This window comes from Mastigoproctus giganteus, chromosome 11, assembly GCF_048544385.1.
Source record: "Mastigoproctus giganteus isolate SK-2022 chromosome 11, ASM4854438v1, whole genome shotgun sequence".
NCBI classification, from domain to species: Eukaryota; Metazoa; Arthropoda; class Arachnida; order Uropygi; family Thelyphonidae; genus Mastigoproctus; species Mastigoproctus giganteus.
The window spans coordinates 87,778,327-87,802,014 of NC_143585.1; the positions used below are offsets into that span (position 1 = coordinate 87,778,327).

The following is a 23,688-nucleotide window of genomic DNA, read 5'->3' on the forward strand; positions in this document are numbered from 1 at the left end:
CAACAATAGCGCGTGCGTAAGGTGTTTGGAGTTGGACTGATGCAAGATGGTTGGTATCGGTGAAATGATAGGCAGCATTTGTCAATATTGCATCAGTCAAATTTGTTATGAGTGTTAAGGTAAGCAGCCGGATTTTGATATATTTGTTGGATTTTTAAGTTAAAAGCTTGCATTTTTTGATTCATGCGATTAACTGCGTTGGTTGTATAAGTAAGTTGTTACGGTCCCGAATATTATTTATTTTTTAGTTATTTAAAAAGCATTTAAGGTTTAGCATTATCTTATATTAAAAGTGTTGACAACTGGTTTGTACTTCTGGGATGTTTCTCTTCCGCCGCGGTTAATTTCATGTAAAAAAAAAATTCGTCGTGAAAGGAAACCGCTGTTTCCTAGTGCCGCAACAATCTTTCCCCTCCACTCCGTTGGTAAGTAGATTTAAAAGAAATCATAAATAAATGTTCTGTTTATACTCAGTTATTTTAATAATTTCACTGAAAACCAGTAACGATTAGAATTGGTTGTTTATACTTGGGTATGCTTTAACAAATCATAAATGTAGCTGCTTAAGGAAGATTCAGTACAGTACACATTCATATTATTATTATTGGAGAAAAAATACACACTGCAATGTGCGTAATTTGATATTTAGCTTATAAAGGTAGAGAGCATTATATGAGTGCTTTGTTCTAGATAACTTGACAACAGCAGTTTTCTGAAACTTTACAAAATATTTTCGAGTAATAGGACCAGTGATTATAAAATACTTAAAAAAAAAAACCATTGTTTGCTAACAGTATTGTCTCAGAATGGCTTGGTTTCTTGTTTATGAGGCTGTAATAATAAATTGCTTCAGTTGCACCACATATTTTAAGAATATTGTGCTCCCTTCAACTATCTTTTCACTGATTATTGCTATTTCATTAATGGGGGATGGTAAACACTTAAATAGTACCACACCTTGAAGTTTGAGGAAGATTTAACTCCATCTTCACTGTCTTAAGGGTAAGTCGATTGGTAGATTTAACATTGATCATAATCCTTTAGCTGAACACCTGTGTAGGATTCCTCATGTTTCATGATTAATGTATTCCTGGAAATCATTATTAGGCAAAAATATACGAGGGTGGTTCAATAAAGAATTGCCCTCACCTACTTCCACATGTCACAGAATCATGATATTTTGTGTGTAGCATCAAACATATCTCTGTACTAAAGTTATAAAATTTCAGCCCTGTGTCTTGATTTGTTTTTCTCTTAGAGCTGAATGTGTGATGAAGTAGCATCATTGACAAAGTTGAAGCCAGAGCTGTAATCCAGTTTCTGTTCTTGAAGGGGAAATCTCCTAAAGAAATCCACAAGGAGATGACTGCTGTATATAAGGATGAAGCCCCATCCTATGGCATTGTGAAGAACTGGCACAGACAGTTTAGGTGTGGTCGGACATTGGTAGAATCTGAGCCCATTCCAGGTCGTCCCCTTTCAGCCATTGATGATGGCACGATCAGAAAAGTGGATTCGTTAATCATGGAAGATCGCCAGATATCTCTGCATGAATTTTCCCAGGAAGTGAAGATTAGTGTAGGTTCTGTTTAAACAGTCCTTCACAACCAACTCTATTTACAGAAATTGAGTACCAGATGGATTCCTCAATTATTGACTGGTTTCCAGAAGGCTGATTGACAACAGAAATCACAAGAGTTGTTAGCCCTGTGCCAAAAAAAATGAGGGAGGCTTTTTCTCTCGTCTAATCACTCAGGATGAAAGTTGGACCATTTCGACCCTGAAAGTAAAAAGCAGCCCATGGAATGGCAACATCATGGTTCCCCACCCCCAAGAAGGCAAGGGTCCTAGTGTCGGCAGGAAAGGTCTTGCTGACAGCATTTTGGTATGAGAAAGACGTAATAATGACTGATTACCTGCCGAAAGGTAGAACAATTACAGGTGCCTATTATACCAACTTACTCACAAAATTACAGGAGAAAATCAAAACATGCACGCATGGCATGCTGTCCAAAGGTGTGAGAATGCTTCAAGACAATGAAATTGCAACAACACAAGCGACCACTTGTGGATATGAAATACTGTCCGATCCAGCCTACTCACCCGATCTTGCACCAGCGGACTTCTTGTTTAATTTCCCCAAATCATTTCTTGGGGGGGATCCACTTCCCTGACGACGAGACACTCATTTCTGCAACAGAGTCATGGTTTAAAGACCAACCTCACCACTTCTACAAAAATGGTATCCATAGCATCATCCACTGAAGGGAAAAATGTGTAAATCTGCACGGTGGCTATGTAGAGAAGGACTAAAACCTGTGCCAAGAATCAACAGGTGTTAACAACCCCATAACCTGTTGATCAACAAGTCATGGGGTTTTGTCAATGTTATATAGGAATTTTGCTAGCAGGGAAAAGGAGGTGATTGTCCCTCTGTATAAGGCAATGGTCAGCCCACACCTTGAGTACTGCATACAGGTCTGGAGGTCTCATTTTAGGAAGGATGTAGATTTGCTTGAGTGTGTACAGAGAAGGGCAACAAGATTGGTGAGGGGAATGAAGGGATCCTCTTACCAAGAGAGGCTTAAGTTCTGTAAATTGCAGTGGCTGGAGACCAGGCACCTGTGTGGTGATCTGATTGAGGTGTATAAGGCCTTCAATTGGTTGAGCACGCTGAATTCTGATGGGATCCTTCCACTTGTTCAGATTACGAACCTAAGGGGGCATAAATTCAAATTAAGAAAGGACAAATGTAGAATAGATTTGTGGAAATTTGCCTTTAGCTAGCGGGTGGTTAATTGCTGGAACAAACTTCCATCTGTTGTTGTGGAAGTTGATAGGTTGAATAAATTTAAGGAGGAACTGGACAGGCATTTGGAGGGAATGGTGTGATTTTTTTTTTTTTTTTTTTTTTTGGCTGATGCTGCATAAGCTCATACACTTGCTTTCTTGCATCACATGCCACTACTACTACCTCTGTAGCTAGGTCAGGACGATTCTTTATTGAACCACTCTCTTATATCTTGGAAATGATTTTCCTTTAGATAGAGAGTAACAGAAAAAGGCTGTTGTGTTGTTGATAAAATTTTCGCCCAAGTATACTTATTCATACAAATATGCATGAATAAGTTTTATAGGTTTACAGTTATACAAAATCATGCTTTTAAATCAACAAACTGACTGTGCTGTTTCCATTATCCATAGTTATAACCACCACAATTTATTATTTTGGTGTAAAGAAAAGCAGCAAAGACTTCTTTACTTATTAACAGTAGAAGGGGTTCAATTACATTCGTTCACTTGTTATCGATGGTTTAACTGTTGATGTCCCTTAAGGGAAGTGGAATTCCAGAAGTTCATCATTTAGCTCCCAGACTATTTTAATAGTTTCACTGAATGCCAACAACCACAAGAATTAATTGTTAATATATGTTTAATAACTTTATTTATTTAATGACACTTGATTCTTCCCATCAGGATATTGATAATTTAAGGGTTACTGAATAGCTGGCATTTAATTTTAATGAGTTTTCACATATTGAATCAAAATATTCTTCATGATTAATCAATATCACTTTATTACTGTATGAAATTATAGATGTTCACTGATTGTCTGCCACACAGATGTAGGGAGAAAGCTGAATTATTAAGGTTCATATAGCAAGTACCCCTAATGGAGACAATACAAGGCAGAAGTACAAGAAGAACAGTTTCATCATATAATGTCATGGCATATAATATCATGATAGGCAAAATATGAACAATTATTATTATAAACAAATCTGTTATACATTAACTTTTTTTGCATGTGTTTGTTCACAATATTGGCCTTGAGTTTTTATCTAGATAAATCATACATCATTCAAAAGTAAGAAATAAAGTAATTGATGTGTTTGTGCAAATGACTAACTGACATTGTAAATCAGGATGTTATTAGCATAACAGTTAAGCCAGTAGCATAATGGTTAGAAGAATTTCATGTATGTTTTTATTATTTTTTGTATACGTGATATCCCTCTCGCTTTAGAAGAAATTTCTTCTTCTTCTTTGGTCCTTAGCTGGCGGCTGGAGGAGGCGGTTGGCCACCCAACCAGTACGCTGCTGTAGGTACCGCAGGGTTTCGGACTTGCTCTGTGATGTTCTTCCATGCTTTACGATCCATGGCGTCAGTCCTGGCCTGATTAAGGTCGAGACATCGGCTCTTCAGGTCATTTTCCACTTGCTTGGCCCACGTTTTCCTAGGTGCGGTCCGTTGAATGCTCCATTGGGTGGGTCCTTGTCTCCAAAGGAGTGTGGATGGTATTCTGTTCGCACCCATTCTACATACGTGGCCAAACCATCTAAGCCTTCGCTTCTGGATTTGGTCGGCGATGGTTGGTTGCTGTTGGCATCTGGCATGGATGGTATCATTAGTGATGTGGTCGCAAAGTGAGATGCCTAGGATCTGCTGCAGGCATCGCATTTGGAATACCTCAAGTTTGTTTAAATCTAGCTTGAGACAAATCCATGTTTCCAATCCGTAAAGGAGAATGGGCAGGATCAAAGTCTGGAAGAGTCGGATTTTAGTCTTTGAGGAAATGTTGGGCCTCTTCCACAGACACCATTTGAGCGAGGCAAACGCAGTGGCCGCCTGTCCAATTCTGCTGTGGATCTCCACGGTGGATGCAACTTTCTTCTCCTGGACCAGCGACCCAAGGTATTTAAAGTCCTGCACTTGTTCGATCTGGACGCCTTCGAGATAGATGGTGGCTTGCGACCCATCTGTTGTCAGGGCCTTTGTCTTATCAGCATTGATCTTCAACCTGTATGGCCGGGTAATGTCGTAGAGGATGTCCGTGGCTTCAGCGTTGTTTCCGGCAAAGATAGCACTATCGTCGGCAGACATCAAGTCAGTCGCATAGTGATCCTTGCCATATTGTATGCCCCGTCTGTTGCTGAATGCTTGCCTCATAATGGCGTCGACCACGATGTTGAAAAGCAAAGGGGAGGCCACATCCCCTTGGCGAACTCCAGTTTGGATGGTAAAGCCCTCAGATAAATCATTCTGGATGTTCACCTGGCTGGTTAAACCGTTGTATGCAGTTTGGAGGAGTGTGATGACTTTTCGAGGTACATGTTCAACCTCTAGCAATTTCCATAAGGCGGGCCGGTGGACACAGTCGAAAGCAGACTTAAAGTCATTAAAAACAATGACGGTTTGCTGTCCACACCGGATCCTCTCTTCCATCAGCTGACGGATGGCGAAGATTTGATCACAGCATCCTCGCCCGGGTCTAAATCCCGCCTGTTATTCTCGACTGGTTTGCTTGCGATGTTTTTGCAGCCTTGACTGAATGATCTTCATAAGGACCTTTCCGATGATGGAAAGGAGACTGATTCCACGGTAGTTCTTGCAATCCCGGTTATCACCTTTCTTGTGGATTGGCACGATGATGGCTTTCCTCTATGTTAGCGGAATTTGTTCAGTGCACCAGATGGTTTTGAGGAGTGAGTGTAGTCGGCGAAGCAGTACATCTCCCCTGGATTTGATCACTTCTGTGGTGACTTGGTCCACTCCTGGTGCCCTGCCATTCTTTAGGGATAGTATGGCTGCTTTCACTTCTTCTACTGTAGGCTCGACATCAGCCATGGAGACCTCAGGGGGATCGATCGGTGGTGCGGCTGCTAGTGGTCCCTGAGGTGGTTCGTGATTATACAATGCTTTAAAGAATTCACTCCACCGTTGCAGGCGTTCGGACGGTGATCGCACGAAGGTCCCATCAGCGTTTTTGATGTCGTCACTAGTCAATTTGGTCTTTCCACTCAGACATCTGAGGGTGCGGTACTTGTGCTTGGATGCCGCCTCTTCAAGATTGTCTACCACTTGGTTCCAGTATGCTTCTCTTTCCGCTTTCATCCTCAGTCGGACTTCTCGGTTTAACTGCCGGTACCGTTTGAAGTCGTCGAATTTTGCCTGTTTCCGTTTGTCCACGAGGTCGAGGCACTTGTCTGATATCCATAGTTGCGTTCGGCGTCGGGCAGGTGGGCATAGGGGCCTGGCACATTCCAGGATGGCATCAGAGATCTGCTTTTCTTCTTCATTTATATCCTCGGACGTGGCCAGTGTCTCAAAGCGGTTGGATAGGGCGATCTGATATGCCTGTTTGTTGTCAGCATTCATTAGCTGCCTCCAGTCCAGCTTGGCTGACCGAGATGACCTTTTTGCATGTCGTAGTTTGAGCTGCACCTTAGCCCGGATGAGGTAGTGATCAGATCCGCAATCAGGTCCCCTCATGGCACGGACGGCCATGAGTGATGAGCGAAATCGGGCGTTGATCAAAATGTAGTCCAGGATTGCTGAGTCCTTGCCAGATGGATTTTGTCATGTAAGTTGATGTTTTTGAGGGTGCTGGAAATGGCTGTTTCCGATGATCAGGTTGTGAGATGCGGCAAAGGACAACAGACGTAGTCCGTTGTCATTGATCTTCCCATGGCCAAACTTGCCCATTCTTGTTTCCCAACCAGATCTGTCCATGCCAATGTGGGCATTAAAGTCCCCTGCGAGGATGATCACTTCTGTCTGTGGAATTGAATCCAGCGTGTGTTGGAGCTGGTTGTAAAAATCATTCTTGGTCAGGTCCGGGCTAGTCTCAGTTGGTGCATAGGCGGAGATGATATGGGTCTTGATGGTGCCCTTGAAAGTAAGGACTGCCAGGCGGTCGGATATTGGTTGGAAAGTGACCACGCTACTGGTGGCCTGAACATCGACCATAAAGCCCACTCTTTTTTTTTTTTTTTTTTTTTTTTTTGTAGTTGGCGCATCGGCTTCTGTGGCCATAATGCACCTCCCAAGGTTTTTGCAGTACTTTGATCCAAGCCTGAGGCGGGATTCGAACCCGCGATCTTTGGGTTGCCAGGCAGGCATTTTACCCACCCAGCTAGCCCGGTCGGCAAAGCCCACTCCTGCTTCTCGTTTCTCACCAACAGAGTAGAATAGCATAACCACTTCGTTAGGTGCTGGTGGTTGGATGATCATTGTTCCAGACCCGGTGAGCCTTAGTTCGGATAATGCCGAGATTGATATCTTGCACCTAAGTAATTCTTGGGCGATGATTTCCTTTTGTCCAACATGGTGCCCTTTTCGGCGTAGTAATCTTACTGCTGTGGCCAGTGTTCCACTTCACACCGGCATCCTGGTTCCCCAGTGCTGGCGCATCGGCTACCCCAGATGTGGTAACATTGTTGAAAGAGCTTTGAAAGAAGAAAATTAATACCTTTATGGAAACCCTAAACCAGTGATGGTGAACTAATGGTATTGCTGTGAGGGACACATATAGAAAAATATGACCATTCATAAATAGTTATTTTTATCCTATAAATTTTTTTTTTTTTTAATATAAATTTATCTTTATGGTATATCAGCTGCATCCAGTGGTGATAAATTCAAAATTATGCAGCAGCAGCAAAACTTTGATTAGAAACTTTCAAGTATTGAAAATTTTCAATATTTCAAGTGTGTGCTCTGAAAGAACAATGTGCATTGATTGCCATTATTTTTAAACAGTCAACTCACATGCCCACTGCTCACAGCATTTTCACATAATCAACTCTAACAATAAGAAGCTGCAATGAGAGGCAACAAAGAGGTTGCCACATGACCCCTTGCTGCTGCAGCCATGTTTAGGTTTATATCTGAGTTAGCTGTGAGAGGCTTGTCACTAGAGCAGTGAGTGTTCATGTGTAACTATTATGTGCTATATAATTCCGCTGAGATGTGCAACAAAGAAGTGCTAAGTGTAACAAAGCTGTTAGACCTGCTCCCTACAAAATAACAGTATTTCAGCTTTTGCATCCACGGGATCCCATAGCCAGGCCCATTTATTGCAAATGTGTCCTTCACTCAGTTTATAATAGAGAGATTGACCCAGAATTGATGTTTTTAGGCACCTTAGCACTTATGTGAAAAACACCTATTGTCTTCACTGTGTCCATCTATCTGCTGTCCACATGTAATAAAATTTTATCAAGATTTGTAGATTTCATTAAAATTAGACAAGTGGAAATCCAGAAATTCCCAGTGAATGGATTTGCATGAAATTTTATATTTGACCTTTTAGAACAATTTGTTGATGAGCCTTCCAAAATTTCATTAAAATTGGATCAGTAGAAATCCAACAATTTTTATTTCTTTTTACCATTCACATCACATAGGCTATCTATATATCTTATATTGCAGATGAAGCACTGAATTTTTGTTTATTGCCATGCGCTAAGTTGAGAAATGAATGGGCAACTTGGCAGATGTGCAGAAATGAATTTTTCTGTTTACACATAAAATTATTGCTTTTTTCTATTTTTTCTTTCTTTACTTAACACTGAGAAGTGTGTTCGTTGAAAGGATAATAAGTCATGAATTATGGCTGCCTCATTCTCCAGACATTACACCTTGTGATTTTTAGTTGTGGTATTATTTAAATGATAGCATATACAGAATAAATCCTCAAATAGAAGAAGAACTTAGGGGAAACATTAACGTTGAAGTGGCTAATGTATCCAGGGCACAACTACATCATGTGTACGAGGATCTTTAATGTGTGTATGGAGTGCATCAGAGTCAGCCACATTCAGTATATCCTGTAAAGAAGGTAACTAAACGTTAATTATATTACCAAGTACTGTTTTTGTTTAAATTCGTCATCACTGCACCATATTTGTGCTGAGTGAAAATGCTGGTGGTGGTGTGATGTGCCACAGCCAGCATAGCAAACTGAAATCAGTGGCACGTCGTTTCATGAAACATTGTTGTTGAACAAATGTATTGTTTTATTTTAATTACAAATTAGTAATAAAAACTTAATGAATTTTCTTAACACAACCTAACTGTTACACTGCATGCTCATTGGTAATGTTCCATCAAACATTCGATCACAGTTTGCCATTCACATTTTGTCCTTCAGCAGAGGCTTTTTCTTTTTTACTTTCCCAAACCAACTTATCTTAATGAAATGTCCAGTTAGGTTAAGCAAATTGGGATGGTTAATAAAATTTTTATTTCCGATCTACACCTAAAAGAAGAAAATGTATCCATTTGTGAAAAAATCAAGTTCTGTTGATCAGTGTTTTCTGTGCCTGCTGTCATGCTATCGGTTGACCAGGAAGGTAATGTGTAACACCTTGTTGTTTCAAAAGTGCAGATCTCCAAAACCTCTCTGTATAATATCAGCAAAGATTATTTACTAATTTTAATTAGTTTTTTTTGTATCCTCATATTGTCATTTATCAGATATCATAGTTTTGTTTCAGTTATTTTGGCTTGCAACCTGGAAAGTTTGCCATTGTTGCCATAAGAAGTGTGTAAATTCTAGGGTGCTATGTCAGCCACACGTTGAACCCAATATAGTATCAGTAGGACCTAGTGTGGTGGAAAAATAAAAAGTAATACAGTATTAATGGGACCTTTTCATGTAGTAGAAAGGGACATCATTTTCTTGTTTGCATGCAGACACTTTTGAAAGTTTTGACATGGCTTTGCCTATGTGAAAGGAGTTAATATGGCAAAGGAGGCAAGTACCAGCAGTATGAGAAAAATTTGGCAGTGACATATCCAGTTATTAAAGATAATCAATAATTATGCAATTTACAGAAAGCATGGTAAAGTATCATAAACATGCCTTGTTAAAGAGTGACTTGGCGCATTATGGTCTTAGCTGCCGATGCGCCATAAAAAATCAAATCAAATCAAATCAAACCTTGTTAAAGAAATGCAGAAATTTTATTTATTAGAATATGTAGAAATTAATCTTTAATTAGTGAAATAAATGTAGTAATATCAGAAGGACTTTAAGCTCTTAGATATTATTGTAAAGAAATGAGTAACTTATAGAAATTTCGGGGTAGCCGCAAAAGAAAAGAAAAGAAAAGAAAAAAATCAAAGTTTATATGTTTAAAATTCTTACAAAATGATAATACAGTAGACTCTCGATTTTCTGGGATAGATGGTAAAATAAAAATCCCGGTCAATCCAAAACTACTGTAAGCCTCCGACATATGTTCCAGGACTTCTTACGTAAGTCGAGTTTTACGTGACTAGGGAATGACTAATAAAATATTGCTTCTATATCTGTGATATGCCAAAATTACGAAAACCACATAATATCCTCAGAAGAATGAAGAAAAATAGTTATATATTTTTAATTAGTCCAATTAAAAACTTTATCTGGGGACAGCGATGAAGTTGCTGGAGTGGCACATAAGAAAAGAAAAGATTAAAGGAAGAAATTGTACAGTAAAAACTGATATGTATTTCGTAGCCTTGGTTATCGTAGTTTGACTTCATTGGTGCCAATCCCTTCACCGCTTCTCGTATTCTGTCTTTTTCCTTTATTATTGTGTTCACTGTTGATACTGACAAATCTAAATTCCGCACGATACTTGTTCATGTTTGACCATTTTCAAACATCCTTATTTTAATTTTCTGATACGAATCGATTGCTTTCCTTTTTTTTTTTTTTGATAGATTTACTAGTACCGCTGTCACTTATTTTCTTAGTCGGCACCGTGATAATGATCAAAATAAAATTTTATGTAAAATATTTCACAGGGTTAAGGCAAAAACTCACTTATCACCCCACGCGAGCTCACATTTTACTAAAACACCTTTCTGGAGGTCACTACCATAAAACAATTTGCACATTCCGGGTTATTGGGCTTGTCTGTTTCATTATATAAAAAAGGTAGTAAACTTGATCGTATTGCATTTGCGATAATACCGATGGCTGGAATTCTGTGGGATTTTACGTTATTATGATGAAATTGTGTCCCCTTCATTGAAATCATCAGCCATATAAAAAAAACCTAAATAAATTTTTAAAATCTTTTCTTCATTCCCATTTTTAAGCTTGTGACTCCAAATCCTGCGTGCCACAATCGTCTTTATTGATTGCTTATTATTCTGTTTTAAATTTTACAATCATATTAATAAAAATATTTTCATTAATATGATTGTAAAAATTTCATAAAAATTTCATATTAATAAAAAAAAAAAAAAGTACAGTATATCCAAAAATGTTCAGCACCCTACGTAAAAAATATGGCGATAGATAAAAAACTTACCACGCCACTACTCGCGTGTCCAATACGATACTTCCCTTTATTTTTTACGATGTCGCATATGGTTTGGTCACCAACATTATACTGGTTCTTTAGAAATTTAATGGATGCGCCGTTTTCAAACTTTTGAATAATTTCAAGTTTTTGTTTAATTGAAAGCGCAACTTGTTTGCGTTTACCCATCATTTTCGCGATTTCTAAACAAAAAAAAATTTTCGTTATCCTGACATAAATAACGAAACAATTTTTCTCTTTGCGGTACGATGAAACAGAACAATCAAAGCGACGCACTAAAACAAACAAATTTTTTTTTTTTTGAGCGTGGGGGTAGCAAGATAATATCCCAATGACGACTTTATAACGTCCTGTTTGTCGCTTATTTACGACTTGCAAAACATCTGTTTATACTTATTCTGTTTTTTTATTTATTTATTTATTTGGAGTCTTGAAGTGTTTCGGTTAATCCTCTTCCTGGTAAATCGAGAGTCTGCTGTACATAATACAGTAAACCCTTGATATAACGGGGACTTTACGGATTGAAATGACTGGATAAATAATAATACAGTAATGTACATATTGATATCGACCATATTATTTTTAAGTTATACAAAACTTCAGTGTTATTAAAAATTTCCATTATTGTTTTGATAATTGCCTACTTTTATTTTTATAATCAAATTCAGGAAATTGTTTTTTATTGTTTCTGAAAACGTGTTCAAAAAGCTGTTTTCCCAGATTACAAATAAGAGCAGGCGGTGACTTGCGAGCTGAATGTGACTCGGGACACTAAACTGCAGGTCTACCGACTCGCTTTGTATCGGTCTGTCTGCCTCAAGCTGTTGTGCGGTCAGATTGTATACAGAGTGTTTCTATGATTTCTGAATTGTGGTTATTTATTGAATAATTTTGCAATCTTTACAATTTAAAATGGCATCAAATGATAGAGGAGTTAAAAGAAGCTTGTGAACTTAAAATATGGCTCAGAAATTAGAGCCATATTTTAAGTTCACAGTAGCACGTGTTTGTGAAATTTACAGCTTAAAAAAACAAACAGTTTCTGATATCTGTAAATCAAAGGCCAAATTGCAAAATTTTATATTTACAACAGATTATTACACATTCTTTATTATAATTTAATAATTTTATATTGCATAGTACTGTATATTGTATTAAAGCTTTTTTTAACATTAAGAACAATAAAAAAATGTCCCATTCAAGTTACATTCGATTTAACGGACTTTCGGTATTAACGGACATCCATTCTCCCTTATTAGTCCATTATATTGAGGGTTTACTGTATTTTAATACGCAATATTAATGCATCTGTAATATTCTGATTATTTACACATGATGGGATTGTTTCATATTGATAAAATAACATTTTGCCTTAGTCATGGTAAGTTGGAGCAGTGTTATAATTACGTGACCATGGAAGTCAGTATCCCCCCCCCCAATTAAGGATTGCTCGGAATAGCAGGTTTTTATCACAAGTACTTTGAGCAGTTACATATAGAGCTGTCTCTAGATAATCACAGTTTTGCCCAACATGGGTTGGGCAAAACTGTGATTCAAATTACATAAAACAAGGAGGATGAGAAAGGATCAGATAAAATGTTAAATGCATCATGGATGGTAGAGGGAGTTGTTTGTAGGAATATTTCTTGACAGACTTTTTCACAGAGGAAATATTTGAGATCAAAGCTATTTTTATGAAGTGTTACAGGGTGGCATTCAAAAGTTAAAGAAAAAGGGATGTTATTTAATCTGGTAAGAGGGAACAGTACAAAATAATGAAATCACAAATTTGAAACTTACTGTTTTCTACATTGATTCTCATTTACTTTTTATCTAAAAATTCAGTGAACTCTCCTTAACACCTTTGCTGCTGGCTTTTCAAATCACAGGATTTTGTCAATTTGGATTGGAAAGGGCAAAAACATTTTTGGGGTTTCTTCTCACTATAAATAATTAATCAGCCTCTGGTGGCAGGTTGCTTTACAAAACATTCAGTTTTTCTTCTGTGAAATTGGAAGAAAAAGTTCTAGAAGTAGGGTGGTCCCCCCCCTCCAAGTGGATTAAAATCAGTCTCATAGTTGCACTCAAGAAGCAGTGCATGTGTTAACCAGCAAGAACAGTATGATACTGAGGAGTTGTGTAATTCAGAGTTAGATTTTTGGATTTTTGTTTTTGAAGAAACAGTAAATAATAATGTATGCAGTGCAAAAACATAGTTGAAATTAGTAACTTAAATATAAATAACAATACTTTACCGGTTAAAGGTTGCTCTGATATAAACAATTGATTAGCAGGAAATATAAATCAACTATAGGTACACTCTATCATGCATCTAAATTTTAAATAAACGATCTTTATTGAATATACCAAAAATAATAATAATAATATATCCATTTATGCACTGCCAATCAGAAATATAAAGCAGTAACTCCAGGCAATACAAAGAACTAAAGAACACAGGTTGGTCAAAGTACATTCCAGAGCAGAGACAAAGCACAGACGTGATCAGTGCCATATCCAGGTATCACCGTAGGGGGGTGGGGGGTATGGTGACCAGGTTTTTGACTTTTTTTTTTTTTTTAGAACGCCGCCTCTGTTCTTTTTCTTTAATTTCAAATTTTTGGTTAAGGGAGGGCATATGCCCCCTCTGCCCACCCTGAATACACCCCTGGACGTGATATACAGACTATGACAAGCAAGTTTGCCTCTAACAGCCATGGAACTATAGGGTCTGACATTAGGCAGTCATTAATAAAATAGACAGTGACAATAAAATAATTTCTAATAAAAAATATAGTTGAAGGAAAAGCATAGAAAACATCAAAATGAAAATGAGTTTAGTTATTTAATATAGTAAAGATATCCCACTAGATTATTATTGTTTAAAAAAAAAAGATTATAGGGTGGAAGGAGAGAGAGAGAGGATTCAATTATTTGTATGTTTTTGGATTGATTGAGATTTATTTGAATTAGTTTTGCTGCATGGGGATGAAGAACTTTATTGTGAATTAATTAAGCACAGTCTAAATTCACTGAGAGGATCATGTTAAATGGAAAGTGCTTCTTAGCCAAATGAAGTCTGGTTAACAAAGATGTGAGAGTGCTTTCGCTTTAGAGGATTTCCTTGGAATTTTCCATGCCATGAATTCCAAAATTGGCAGACAATAGATTATGTAATTTGCAGAAAATGAGAAAATTAAGTTCCTAAACCCTTGTACCAGTGCCCCTGTTTCTGCGTCACAGGCTACTGACATAAGTTTTATGAGCAGATTATGTCAGTGCTTGAACATATTAACAACCCCAAAAAAATACTTTTTTTTTTTTTTTTTTATCAAACTTTTATTCAGCACATAGAAACATTATGAATTCTAGAAAAAATATCCCCTATGAATCGATTTTCATGAAATATTGTATTTGGCTTCTTCCCTCCTCCCCTTTTAATAAACATTTATCAAGTCATTACAAAATTCAAATCTGCCAGCTAGAAAATCGAGCAAACAAATCCAGTACTGTTGTGTGTATTTTTAGCGCCTAGGGTGTTTCTCCCCATTGACGATGTTTTTAAATCACGAACTCGTTTGCCGATTTTAAAACAGCTGGATAGGGAGGAAACACCCAACCTCAGCTAAGACCCCCCCCCCCTCGACGACACAAATTAATCAGAAAGAAAACGCTCTCGCCTTCACCGAATCACAAAATTCGACTATACAATCAATCATTTTTACCGGGGCGCCTAGCCTAGAGTGTTTCTCCCCACTTGATGATATTTTTAAATCAAACTCTTTTACCGATTTTAGAACAGCTGGATAGGGGAAAACACCCTACCTCAGCTAAGACCCCCCCCCCTTGACGACGATAACCTGTAAAAATATCCCCGGTAAAAGTGGATTAATTGTACAGTCGAATTTTGTGAAGACGAGAGCGTTTTCTTTCTGATTGATTTGTGTCGTCGAGGGGGGGGGGTCTTAGCTGAGGTAGGGTGTTTTCTCCCTATCCAGCTGTTTTAAAATCGATAAACGAGTTCGTGATTTAAAAACATCGTCAAAATGGATTGATTGTTAAGTCGAATTTTGTGATTCGGTGAAGGCGAGAGCGTTTTGGTTGATTTGTGTCGTCGAGGGAGAGGGGCATGAGCTGAGGTAGGGTGTTTTCCCCCTCTCCAGCTGTTTTAAAATCGGTAAAAGAGTTCGTGATTTAGAAACATCGTCAAGTGGGAAGAAACACCCTAGGCTAGGCGCCCCGGTAAAAATGGATTGATTGTACAGTCGAATTTTGTGATTCGGTGAAGGTGATAGCGTTTTCTTTCTGATTGATTTGTGTCGCCGAGGGAGGGGTCTTAGCTGAGGTAGGGTGTTTTACCCCTATCCAGCTGTTTTAAAATCGGTAAATGAGTTCGTGATTTAAAAACATCGTCAAGTGGGGAGAAACACCCTTTTCGAATTTATATCACATAATAATCATCATTTTCACTGTAATAAGACAATATGAGAAAACAAAATAGGAAACAAAGGGAAATATTTCTTTTTTAATGCTAAAATAATGACAGTATACAATTATTTCACAAACACCACATTATTGACAATAATCAGAGTTTAATTATATCAAAATCACAAATTAAAATTTGCAAAAAATCATATAAATTATAATCAAACGTTTACGTATCTTAACAAGAAAATGAGATATTTTTTTCAGGATTCCTCGACGACACAAATCAATCAGAAAGAAAACTCTCTCGCCTTCACCGAATCACAAAATTCGACTGTACAAAGGGTACTAGGAAAGTTTTGCAATACAGCTTTGTTTATTTAATTTTTTCAAAGTAATTTCCTCTACATTCAATACACCTCTCCATCCTCCGAAACCAATCTTTAAACCAGTTCTGCCAAGTTTCACTAGGGAGTAAAGCACACTCGTTGTCCCAAGCCCGTAGAAGGTCCTCATCACTGGAAAACCGCCTCCCTTTTAACTTCATTTTCACATGCGGGAACAGTGCAAAGTCGCAGGAAGCAAGGTCTGGACTGTAGGGAGGGTGCTCGAGAAGTTTCAGTCCTGTCGCGGTCAAATATTCGGTGCAGGCTTTGGCGCGGTCAGCTGGAGCAGTATCGTGATGGAGGTACCAGGTGTCCATTCTTGACTTTGGCCGCAGGTTCTTCATAGATCCAATGACTTTAGGCAGGCATTGTTCAGTATACCACTTAGCTGTGACTGTCTTCTGCGTGTCCAAAACGACACGTTCCACAATTCCACTCGATTTGAAAAATACAGCTATCATTTTCTTCTTTACAGATCAGGATTTTCTGACAATTACGGGTGTGTCGTCATCATCAAAGACCCAAACTTTGTTTTGAGCCTTGGTCGGCAGATCGTAATAGTACAGCCAAGTCTCGTCACCTGTCACGATGTTGTTCACATACCGAGATTGTCCCTTATCAAACTTTTTTAACATCTCCCGGCACCAAGTCACACGTCGTGTCATCTGCTCTTCAGTCAGTTGATGCGGCACCCAGAGAGAACAAAGTTTCTTCACGTGCAAATGATCTTGCAGAATCGAACGAATTGCTGGTGCATTTAGGCCCAAAGTATCCTCTATCTGTTGGTAGGTCACTCGCCTGTTTTCGTCAAGCATTTTCCTCACAGCAGTAACGTTTTCCTCCGTAACTGACGTTCGTGGCCTTCCCGGCCTCTCAGAATCCTCCAGAGTGAAATTTCCCCTTTGGAATTCTCTATACCACCTGAATATCGTTGTACGATGTGGACAATCATCATCTAATGCAAGAGTCATTTCTTCTAAGCACTGGTCAATGGTTAAACCACGCACAAAATTATACCGCAAAACTGTCCTTATCTCATTTCGTGACCACGATGCCATCGCAAGCACTTTACACTCTCACTACTAATGAATAACTGAGCCCATCGACTTGGCGCGGCGGCTACTATGCACGTATGAACATGTCTCAACATGCAGCAACTAGCAGCTTCCTGTGATTCATTGTTGCGTCATATTGCAAAACTTTCCTAGTACCCTTTGTACAATCAATCAATTTTTTCAGGGGGATATTTTTACGGTTACCAAACACTATACACTACTTTTCATTGGTTCGCCTGGCTGCAAAGATTAATTACGAATGTACTTGAATTGTAATTGAAAATTACTATCCCAACATTTTGGAAACTCACCGGGAATGCTTAGGATTCAATTTTAAAAAGTGAACCATAACCGGAACGCCCACCGGGCTAGCCGTGTGAGTAAAGTGCCTGCCTGGCAACCCAAAGGTCGCGGGTTCGAATCCCTCCTCGGGCTTGGATCAGAGTACTGCAAAAAAACCATGGGAGGTGCATTATGGCCACAGAAGCCGATGCGCCAACAACTACCAAAAATAAAAAAAAACAACCGGAACGGCATTCCGCCCAATTCGGGCATTGGATTACATATTTATTACGGTACTGCATATAATTTGTATAAAGAGGGGTAACCCATAAAACTGTATTTTAATTTGATTCTTGCGATGCCCTACTATCTCCCGTACTAATTTTATAAATAAATTTTATGCTTATTCTTTCTTTCTGTTCGCAAAACTTACCGCTTCTGAATTTAAATTGCAAAAATTCGAATGCAAATGATCATGTTTTCTTCCGTTGTTTATAAGCAGCTCAGTTTTCCAGAATGTCGACGATGTCGATTGAATTACGTTTCTTAATTTGTTTTTCAGGGTTTTTAGAAAGTTGTTGTGCTTATATCTCGGGATTAAACTTACTGAAGAAACGAAAAATTAATGAATTGTAACGACCTAGATCAAGTTTTACTCTACTGCATCGTTGAATGCCGCGGTTTCTGGTAACCGCGCACGTTTGGTTGCTTAGTAGGAGTAGACTCTCCTAGTAACTTTATTTACCTGTGTTGTTCCAAAACCAGCAACATTTCATTATGACGTCAACACATGCCTAAGGCATCAGCTGTTGCTAAGGCTGTCAGTATCCCAAAGCAGAAGTGTCAGTCAGTAAAAGTTGGATTAGTGTATGTTAATGTAAGATTTTGTTTATTTATATTAGCATTTTCAAAATAATGAAACTAATGAATTATTATCTTTAAATGGAACTCTCATTTATAATTTATTATAAATATTGTTCTGATATTTAAAAGGTAATTTAATTTTCCAGACATTAGTTTTGTGCTATTTACATATTGAAGACCTGGATCATATATAGCTCTATACCTCCTCAGCATTTTGAATATGCATGAGGGGAAAAAAAGAACTGTATTTCTTTATGCAGCTTAAAATATATATATATATATATATATTTAACTGCCAAACAGCAGTACAAATCACTAGAACAAGTGACCTTTTACAAAATTTGCTATGTGATTTTGATCTGGAATGAAAATTTATTCTGATATTGAAACTGTTTGGCATGTATTATCCCAATCATCCTAACACATTATTGAACAGAACAAGGTTTAATATTCAAGTATGGCTGCATAAATTGTGTATACCAGTGGTTTTCAACCTTTTTTTTAATAATGGCACCCCTAAGTAATTTATTTTATTTTGCAGCACCCCTGCTCAATTTTCTGCCTGTTACATCCAATTCTCTCTCTGTATATATATATATATATATATATATATATATATATATATATATATATATATATATATATTTTTTTTTTTTTTTTTGTATAGTTTAAGTACAATTGGTAAAATAGGTAAGATATTTCATATGGGATAAGCTTGGTAGCTAATTAACCCTATAATAGCCATAACTGGTCCACAAGGCCAAACCTAGTAAAGGATAATCATTAGTCAAAGTACAAGTAGAAATAAAACAATTAATAAACATAAAATAATATATATCAAGTCAATTATAGGTAATAGGACACATTGAAAGGGACTTTATCGAGGGCTAACCCTTTCAATATGTTCCCCTACAATTAACCCGGGCTAAAGTCATCCAGCCTGTTAACATCAAAATTTTTGATGTTAACAGGCTGGATGTCTAACTTTAATTATACTTATCCATTTATCGCATAACTTACCTTTTGATAGTGTTAAACAGGCAGATGATATCAGAAACTGATAGCCGGGTTAATTGTAGGGGAACATATTGAATGGGTTAGCCCTCGATAAAGTCCCTTTCAATGTGTCCTATTACCTATATTAATGTATTGAAAGGGTTAGCCCTCGATAAAGTCCCTTTCAATGTGTCCTATTACCTATAATTGACTCTGTATATATATAATTTTATGTTTATTAATTGTTTTATTTCTACTTGTACTTTGACTAATGATTATCCTTTACTAGGTTTGGCCTTGTGGACCAGTTATGGCTATCATAGGGTTAATTAGCTACCAAGCTTATCCCATATGAAATATCTTACCTATTTTACCAATTGTACTTAAAGCTATACAAAAAATATATAATAATAAGACTGATGTTGTGTTCTATCTAGATATGTATAGATGGCATTAATTAGTTCTTGTTTAGTTTACTTTACATAAGTTATTTTCTATATGTTTTATATATATATATATATATATATATAACATTAAAAATATATATGTTATATGATATTTATTATAATAATATAATTATAAAAATTACATTTCATAATACAAATTATATATAGTGTATACAGTATATAATTTTATTCTTTATATATAGGTACTAAGTAAACATCAATTATAGATCACCACAAAATTAAAAAAAATACTGTACACCTTTTTATAATGAAATAAACATATAAATTAAAAAATAATAATAAGTTTAAGTAACTTAAACCCAAATTATGTGGCACCCCAGGAATGTTGTTGTGGCACCCCAGTTGAAAACTGCTGGTGTATACTGTACATTTTATTTATGCTATCAGTCTCATATCATGAGCCCTATTGCTATTCAGTAATTCTTTGTGTGGTTTGTTAACTTCAGATGATAAGATTCTTAATATGGTGCAGCATATATCTATGATAAGTTTTATCAAGAATTGCACATAATTTCTCTTGTCATTTAAGCTATAAAAATAAATATGACATATAATAAATAATTTAGTAAAAAATGATTACTAATAGCATTAGGATAATTATAATTATCGTAATTATAATTAAGATAATTATAATTATCTTATTAATCTAAGAATAACATCTGTTATTTTTAGATTAATAATTGTGATATTTTAATATGCAATGTGATTTTTTAATAAATTTAGACAGATTCTTCTGCTCTGAGAGGTGCTTTAGATTTAGTGGGGGAAAAAATTACTGAATGTCAATAGGTCAACATTTAAATGACAAAGTTTTTCCAGTGCAGAAGTGATAGTATTTATAAGTGGTAAAGAATAAGAGGTTCCAGCAATGGTGTTGAGAGCTGATGCAGGCCCCAGTGCAAAGTGCACGATTTATACTAGTGCTGCTCAGTAAAATAAAAATTAATGAAATAAACTTTTTTATAGATAATAAAGCACTCAAAACCTATGTTGGTATTATTATGTTTATTTCTGAATTGGAAATATGTACATAATGAAGTCAAATGTTTTGTGGTATTTTCTTACCACCTCTCTATTGACAACGAAGGAGTATTAATCCGGAAATTCTTAAAATTTTTACAATTAAATAATATATTAAAAGTTTTAGTAAATAAAATTTAGATCTAATTCGAAGAATTTTATTTTGTTTTAAGGTTAATTTTATATAGTAAATAACAGTAATAACAATAATGTGTAAACACCAATTGTCTTTTAAATATCACCATTCCAAAAGATCACTTTGTTCACAAGAACTTGTTGATTTGTTTATGGGTGGAACATACATGTATTGTGGTTTGGTCTCATTACCAAAGCACCTGGTAATGAGATTGAGTACTCCCAACCAGTCCTTGTGACCAAAGTGATATTTTGGTCACAAGGACTGGTTAGGAGTCCAACTTGTTAACAGGAGAGACTGCTTCTACAGGGATGGGATACACTTAAATAGAAAGGGTGCAAGAATATTTGCTGATGCTATCGAGGCAGTGTTAGGTGGGTTGGAAAACTGCTAGTTTGGGGGGGGGGAATACAAGGACTAATAGATTAACAGTAGCCACTGGCAGAGGTGAAAGTGATTCTTGCACTGCTTCTATTGGAATGAGCAGCTGCCTGGAAAACAAGATGCAGGATATTTCAGAGACTGCTGGGAGTCATTGTGGTACAACAAAACACATGAGTTGTGTTAGGGTAGCTAAGAATAGGAATAGTTGCATGTATACTTGTGTGTGCACCAATGCTAGGAGTTTGGTAAATAAATTTGATGAATTTGAGGTATTGCTTAAAACATCAAAGGCAGATATTGTTGGGATATCAGAGACATGGTGTCACACACATATAAGGAATTCAGAACTGGAATTTGGGGAATACAATGTGTACAGAAAGGATAGACAGGATAGGAAGGGAGAAGGGGTTATGCTATTAGTTAAGAAACACACAAAATTCAAGGAAGTGAAGCCAGTCGACATCACTGGACAGTGCAGTGTCTAGTCAGTTTGGTGTGACATAAGCATTGGGAGATCAAAATTGAGAGTAGGAGTGTGCTATAGGTCTAATGACTCTGATGAGTATAATAAGAAACTGTACAGGGAAATAGTGGGCCAGTAAATCAGAGAGTCTTATAATGGGGGATTTTAATTTCCTAGATATTGACTGGAATTTGTGGGTTGGTCACTCAAACACTAGCAAGGCTTTTGTGTATTTATTGGATGATTGTTTTCTACATCAGCATGTTCGGGAGGCAACTAGAGGGAGTAATACTCTGGATCTGATGATCAGTAGTGATTCTTCATGCATTAAGAATCTGCAGATTAAGGAACAACTAGGTGGCAGTGATCACAGTGTGCTGAAGTGGGATTTACTCAAAGAGGTAACTACCATCAGGGGTAAAGGGAAGGTTTTTTGCTTTCGTAAAGGAGAGATGGTCTGAGAGAGTATTTAAATTCTTTACAGTGGGACCAACTGATGATGTTACCAACAGCAAATTCAAAATGGGAAGCATTCAAAGAACTTATCTTGGAAGCTACTAGGCTTTACATACCAACTAAGAAATATTGTTCAAGGTTTAGGCCTAAATGGATGCAGATGAACTAATGAGACATATGGCAGAGAAGAAAAATGCATGGGATACATATAAATTAATGGGTGACATGGAAGCCTGTGATAGATATAAGCTGGTCTGTAACCAAGTTACAAAGGAGGTTAGGCAGGCGAAGGCAGATTACGAGAAATCTTTGGCAAAGGATGCAAAGAAAAACAGTAAAGAGTTCTTTACTTATGTAAATTCTAGAAGGAAGGGGATGAATCAGATTGGTCCACTTGATATCGATAGTTCAACTGTTGATGATCCTGCTCAGGTAGCTAACAAACTAAATGAATATTTTGCATCGACATTCACACATGAGGAGTTATTCAGCGAGGGGAATGCCAGAGGTATATTCAACTCTGGCAGTAAGCTAGATAATCTTGTAATAATTGAGAGTAAAGTGGAGGAGAAATTGTTGAAGATAAACACAAGAAAGGCACCTGAGATGGATGGGATCTATCCAGTTATATTAAAGGAGGCAGCAGAGGAAGTAAGCATACCCTTAGCCATAATTATGAGAGCTTCCTTGGACTCGGGGGAGGTACCCATAGACTGGAGATGTGCAAATGTGACCCCAATTCACAAAGGAGGATCAGAGGCTGACACAAGTAATTATAGACCTGTGAGTTTAACTTCTGTTCCAGGAAAATTAATGGAGGCACTGATTAAAGAAGCACTGCAGGACCATCTAGACAAGACTTCAATTATAGCTCGCACACAGCATGGTTTTGTTAAGGTCTTGCCTGACCAATTTGATTGGATACTATGATATTATATATTTGGATCTTAGAATCAATGGAAACTGCCCATCATAGTGGAGTCCCTCAGGGTTCAGTGTTGGGTCCATTATTGTTTTCTGTATTTATAAATGATATTGATGATGGTATATCAAACTTAATGCCCAAGTTTGCAGACGATACAAAGGTTGGCAGGGTTGTTAAGGACACTACTGACGCTATGCTGCTGCTGCTGCAACAGGATCTGGAAAGGTTGAGCAGATGGGCTGAGAGGTGGCAAATGAAGTTTAACATTGACAAATGTAAAGTACTACATATGGGAAACAGCGCCCCAGAGCAATGTATCAACTCTGTGGTACTACACTGACAGTGGTAGAGAATGAAAAGGACCTGGGGGTAATTGTGCAGGCAGATATGAAGTTCTCTGAGCAGTGTAGACGGGCTGCAAGAGTAGCTCATGGTGTCTTGTCAATGATATACAGGAATTTTTCTAGCAGGGATAAGGAGGTGATTATTCCCCGTGTATAAGGCAATGGTCAGGCCACACCTTGAGTACTGTATACAGGTCTGGAGGCCTCATTTCAAGAAGGATGTAGAGCTGCTGGAACGAGTACAGAGAAGGACAACAAGATTAGTTAATGGAACAAAGGGTTGCTCTTACGAAGAAAGGCTTAAGTTTTGCAAATTACAGTGTCTGGAGACTAGGCACCGGCGAGGTGATCTGATAGAGGTGTACAAAGCCTTGAATGGTTT

General features: G+C 37.3%; 1 protein-coding gene across 1 annotated transcript in view; it reads left to right on the plus strand.

The window, feature by feature from the left end:
* Window positions 1–305: 305 nt before the first annotated feature.
* The window catches only part of LOC150078232 (GTP-binding protein 2), a 134,639-nt gene continuing 111,256 nt past the window's right edge, over window positions 306–23,688 (plus strand). The window contains exon 1 of the mRNA XM_090384235.1: window positions 306–425. The gene's annotated coding sequence lies outside the window, so the exon portion shown is untranslated. The remainder of the gene's footprint in view (window positions 426–23,688) is intronic.